Raw genomic sequence first — 6,060 nt, 5'->3', positions numbered from 1 at the left:
AAAAGCTTTTTCCAGATTTAACATTGTACCACAATAGCTGCAAATTTCAACACAGATCTGCAGGTTATTGAAATGCATTAATTTACATTTTTTTACGATTGATTTTTCCTCAGCATAATCTTTCAGCCTCTCAGGATTAGGAGGTTTTTGTTTTGTTTTGTTTTTGTTATCTAGAGAGCCACCAAACAGTGCATGCAAGGAGGGGGCAGAGGTAGGAGCAAGAAGCAGAGAATTACAGGGGTGCAGTGTATGTGTGGAATATTTATTAGACCCACCCAAAGAAAGCAGGACTTATGGGTAGGCACAAAGGATAATCAGCCATTGGCCAACTTGGGGATAGCTCAAGTGAATTCTGATTAGTAGGCTGTGCAGCATGCTCTCTTCAGACATGAAAATGCAGTAGTATTGAAGACATTGCTTGATCACATCAGTACTAGTCATCAAAAACATTTTTCAGGCTTTTTTCATGAACATTTGGGGGCTACTGAAGAGCCACTGCCTTAATGATTGCATCAGCTTTAATGCACAGACCCCTGAAATGAATTGCAGAAAGGTGCTGTGTTTGCCCTTAGCCTCAAGTACTTCTTCTAAATTATTTCCAAAGTGTACCCTACATATTGACTGATGTTCTTGATGCAGGGTGTAGATTCACAAAAATCAGATCTACTCATAGATATAGCAATATAAATGTTGGCATGTAGTTTTGAAAAAAGATGGAGATTACCAAGAAGTATAGGCAGTCCCTGGGTTAAGAACGAGATTCAGTCCTAAGTGTGTCTTTAATCTGAATTTGTACATAAATCAGAACTTGTACTTATAAATGGGCTGCCTGTTACTAAAAATGGTGGATGACATGCTCCTTCCTTTAGCCACCAAACCATTGAAGCTATATAATGTTTTCATAAACCACTGAAAACCACTGAAAACAGGCTGTATATTAAAAACATGTGATTTCAGCGGTTCATGAAAACATTGCATGTCCGCCATTTGAATAATAGATAGCCTGTTTGTAAGTACATGTTCCCCATAAGTCAGACGTTCTTAACCCAGGAAATGCCTGTATTCTAATTTAAACATGCTTTGTAAACAATTGGGGAATAGAAATAGGGCTAGCTTAAAAGGCTGAGTCTCTGTCCCAGGAGCATACTTGCTTTTTATTCAGCATTGTCTTCCTCTGTATTATTCAGTGCCTAGAAGGAGGAACAGCTACTGAGAATATTTAACCTTAAACACCTTTTATCTTGCAATTATACAAGTGCCCCATTATCCATTCAGATATTAGCAAATGAAGCACTCTTTTAATGCAAAAGACATCACATCTGTAAGATATTCTTGCTGAAATCTCAGCTCTCCAAAAGGCTTTAAAAGTTATATTATCTTTTAAAACAATAAGAACAAGTTGGAGGTGTTATAAGCAAGAGTGTACTATATTAATTAATGTAAACATGGCTTAAACACTACGGTTGCTCAGACCTATATATAGTACCAAATTCAAATTGATTTACCTCTAAGTGATAGAGCAGTGCAGAACTTCGAAGAGTCTGTGACAGAATGGAAAATCTAAAAGATGTTATGTGACTGACCAAACATACAACTAATTTTGGCTAATAATCTGAAGGTGGGAAAATGCTGAGAGAGGAAAAGATATGGGATATCACACCAAATGTCTTCCTTGTTGTAAAAATTGAAATGGCTAAGAACTATCAAGAAGGAGTTGAATGAAAATTGGAGAAAGAGAGAAGAGAAGAAGAATGGCAGGCAAGCAAGGGCTTTCTTGGCTGCTGAAGAAAAGCAAATTCCAGCAGGATTCAAGATTTGGATTTAGTGCAACAATCCCTTGTAAGAAAAATGACACAATATGGAATAATTTCTGTACTAAACACAGATATCCAGAGAGAGAAAAGGAACTGGATACCCCAGAAAAAAGAACCCATCAGAAGCTGCCAACTGAGGTTAACTGAGCCCTTGATTAACTCTTTGCGAAATTCATTAGCAGCAACTTATTAGAAGCTGTGCTATTGCCAGCGGAGTGATAGTTAATTTTTGAATTGTAGAATAGTTAAGTCATAGGGAATTTGTTACATTCCAACTTCCAACAGAGGAGGGAGGGGAGAACTGTTTGAACATACTAGCTGAATTCTGTTTGTTCAGCTGACCTCCTTTATCTCTGTTATGCTGAGAATACAGAAAAAAAATCTGAATGGTTCTGAAAGATCTTGTATATGATATTGTGTTTGGTCAATGCAAGTCATGGCAGACTCACTTTGCTTAAAGGTGCCTCTTAAAAACTGCCTTGCTTGCCCACGCAGCCTGCCCTGGCTTTTAAATAATGAAATAAAGATGCCACGTGCTCTGTGCTGAAGCCTCTTCCAACTATTGGCATGAGAAAGAAGCTTCCAGAAGCAACATGTGAAAGCACATTGTGTTCCTTGCAGCACAAAGCATTTGACTGAGGCAAAGCACAGCTGTCTCAAATAAGCCCATTAAGTAACTGGACAGAGGGCCATCAGAGTTGCTATTGGTTTCTCCTAGTGTTCAGGATAGGATCAAGTCCTCACCTATTAGTAAGAATGTATATTTTTTTTAACTAAGGCATCATCAAGTTCATACATTGACATGTATAATTCCCTTTCCCTGCATATGACCTGCATAATTCTCTTCCTCCTCAAGATGACCTCACAAGGTCATAACCCTAACTGTATATGGTGTGTTGAATCTAATCCCATCAAGAAAAGGATGACAGTCAACCCAGGGGTACATGATTAGCTTAACTCTAAACCTAATTCTATGGACATTCAAACCAAAATAAAGTGAATAATTAACAGAACCCTAGGCAGCATTGTGTTTGGGAGACAAACCCTATTTTGTGCATTGTAAAATAAATAATAACCTAATATGCTTTTAATTTTTGTGGAGTTTTCAAAAAAAAATATATAATGCTTTGAATACAGGAAAATGAGTCCCTAAAATGCAGCCACAGCCTGCATTTGTCCCCTTTTTCTAAAAGGTTTCATTCTCAAGATTTTAAAATCATTCCCTCATATGCACAAAGTACTTTTTAAGCCACATCAATCCGGAGTGATTAACTTAACCTTGATCCCAACTCCAAATCTATATGAATCCAAATAAGCTTCAAATGAAATGAAATCTACAGACAGCTTTACCTGTTGTGAAAGTTAACAAAAATTGCTTGAAATTTTTAATCTGAAAATACACATGTGTATGCACACCCAAAAAAATGAGTACATATATTTGCAAACAGGTACATATACATGAGAATGCAGGTATCATATAGACTACAAGTAAAGGGGGCATTCCAGAAAAAAATATTTAAAACTCCACAAAAATTAAAAGCTTCATTTGGTCATTATTTATTTCACAAACACAGTGGGATAGGTCACTTGTTGATTGGCCAATGGCCTTAATAAAATTTGTTGTTGTTGTATGGGCTGTTTGATATGAACCAAGAAAAGCTTCTCAGACATTCCACTTCAACTCTTCCTTTAATAAATTGTCCTAAAGATCAGCTAGCCAATAAATAATGCATTTTATAGGCAAAAGATTTTTGAAATAACATTTATTTCAGAAGTATTAAAAATCATGCCTTTGCAATGCTACTTTATTGTACCATTTAAAATGTTGTACCCATTTAAGAAGGTGCTGTACCTTTCCCAAGGTTCTGTTAACAAAAATACAGTATTTGCAGAATTTTGCTTCAAGTAGCACCTTCAACTGGATCTTAGCTAGCCCAGCTGAGGTTTGTCAAGAAGTGAACTCATTACTCTGGAAACTGTAAAAGATATGGATCAAATCGGCATTTGCCTGGCTGCTATGTGTAAGAGATCCAGCTGCAACACTTTGGCCTCTTCATAATTTAAAGCTACATTTATCTGGGTATGCCTTTGAAAACATTTCTCATCTTTTCATTAATCACACATTCCTGCTGTTTAATTGGAGTTAACAAGGAGCAGACATTACTCCTGATTTATTTTAGATACAATTGAATGAATTTACACTGCAATACATCAAACATCTCTATATTGGGAGTGAGTTTCATTCTGATATAACAGGCTAGCTATAGCTAAACATAAACAATGCAGACATGATTTTTTTTTCAAGATGGATCACTGTCTGTGGAATCATGGGACACCTGTTAACTCTGATATGCTGCAACAGAGAACATCTGTCTGTCACAACAGCTAAGATCCATATACTGTTAGTTTTGAAAACAACTTTTCTATATGCTGTTCAGCTGGGCTAGAGTAAAGTTTCATATATCATACTGGATAATAATTCCTTGGGGTACTTCAAATTGAAAGATGCTACACCACAAAACTGACTTGCTATTCATATCTTTAGAGGAGATATAGTGTCACAATTGTAAACCCAGTCACTTGAAAGTATAGTAAGTACCATTGAAACTAACAAAACAAAGGTCTATGTAAATGACTGAAACATTTCAAGATAGTCAAGTAGGTTCAGGTTGAACTTAAATGCAGCCTGTTCACAGAGATACTTATGTGATTACCAATAATCAAGTATCATGTCTGTACAGGTAGTCCTCGACTTATGATCACAATTGAACTTAAAATTTCTGTTGCTAAGCAGGACAGTTGTTAATGTGTTTTGCCCCATTTTATGACCTTTCTTGCCATAGATATTAAGTAAATTATTGCAGTTGTTAAATTATAACATGGCTGTTAAGTGAATCTGGCTTTCCATTGACTTTGCTTGTCAGAATGTCACAAAAGGTGATCACATGACCCCAGGACACTGCAACTGTCATAAATACATGCCTGTTGCCAAACATCTGAATTTTAATCACATGAGCATAGGAATGCTGCAATGGTCATATAAGCATAAAAACGTTCATAAGTACTTTTTTCAGTGCTGTTGTAACTTTGAACTGTCACTAAACAAATGGTTGTAAATCAAGGATTACCTGCATCCAATGACTACAATGTTTTTTTTAAATAAACAACACTGCATGATAACTAAGAAAGAACCATTTCAATCAAGTATCATTTAATAATAGCAACTGCTAAAAATGGCTGTATGAATCAGGCTCATAAAATGATTCCATTTACACATGCAGACACAAAAGCAGCTTTTCCAACTTTATTATTGTTCATTAATAATATTGCCTGATCAAAATATTTTAGCAGTGAAGAGTCCTGGAAGTAAAAAAAAATATACATGTAACATTTGGATGAGGACACCCCATTCACTTCACACTCAATATTTTAGCCCCATGGGCATTGCTTATTTAGTCTAAGATTAAATTGTTATGTACTACGTTTCTCTGGAAACTCCTTAGCCAAGTTTTCCTAGTCAATCATTTACTATATCCAATTCTACAAATAGGACATGCAGTACAGTATCAGCGTGCCTTACATTTCCAGAGGATATGATAAACCCACACGTTTGTTTGGATTTTGTTTGGGTTTTGTTTTTCTAGGTCACAAAGCTTCAGCATCTATATCAAGAAAGCACAAATGAATTCTTATTTTGAAATAAGCTAAAGAAGTCAGTAAAGGTATATGCCTTTGCTTTGCTTGTGTAATTTATTCTATTTTCAAGTTCCAGATTTCTTTTAATAGTCTGGCATTTTTTGACAGAGAACAGATCAATAAAGAAGAACTTACTGGGGACATTCTAACCCTAACTCAAAAGCAGGACAGGAGCTATGAGAATGGCATGCAGGCACAATCCTATAAATAAACATGCCACAAGTAAGGTGATGCGGAAAACTGAGTCAGGGCTTCAGATCAGACACACAAGCCGAAGGTCTGTTATTACTGGACTTTGACTCAGGCCAAAATCACGAGAAAAGGAAAGAAGAAATGAGATGTTTTTCCACACCTGGACTGAGGAAAATGTAGAAGTTGTAGAAACAAAGAACAATTCCCAACAAACCCCTCGCATTGCTGAAAATTCTGTTCTTTGGACCAATTCGAGCCCCACTTGATGGAATGTTTGCCCAGCTATGGGAAAAGAAGAAAAAGGTGCAGGTGTGCACATGGACACCCAAATACAGGCATGCACAAAGGGGAAAAAAGG

This window comes from Protobothrops mucrosquamatus, unplaced genomic scaffold (genome assembly GCF_001527695.2).
Source record: "Protobothrops mucrosquamatus isolate PMUCROS unplaced genomic scaffold, P.Mucros_1.0 scaffold100, whole genome shotgun sequence".
Classification (NCBI taxonomy): Eukaryota; Metazoa; Chordata; class Lepidosauria; order Squamata; family Viperidae; genus Protobothrops; species Protobothrops mucrosquamatus.
The sequence above is the reverse complement of the archived record's forward strand: the minus strand, read 5'-3'. Positions refer to the sequence as shown.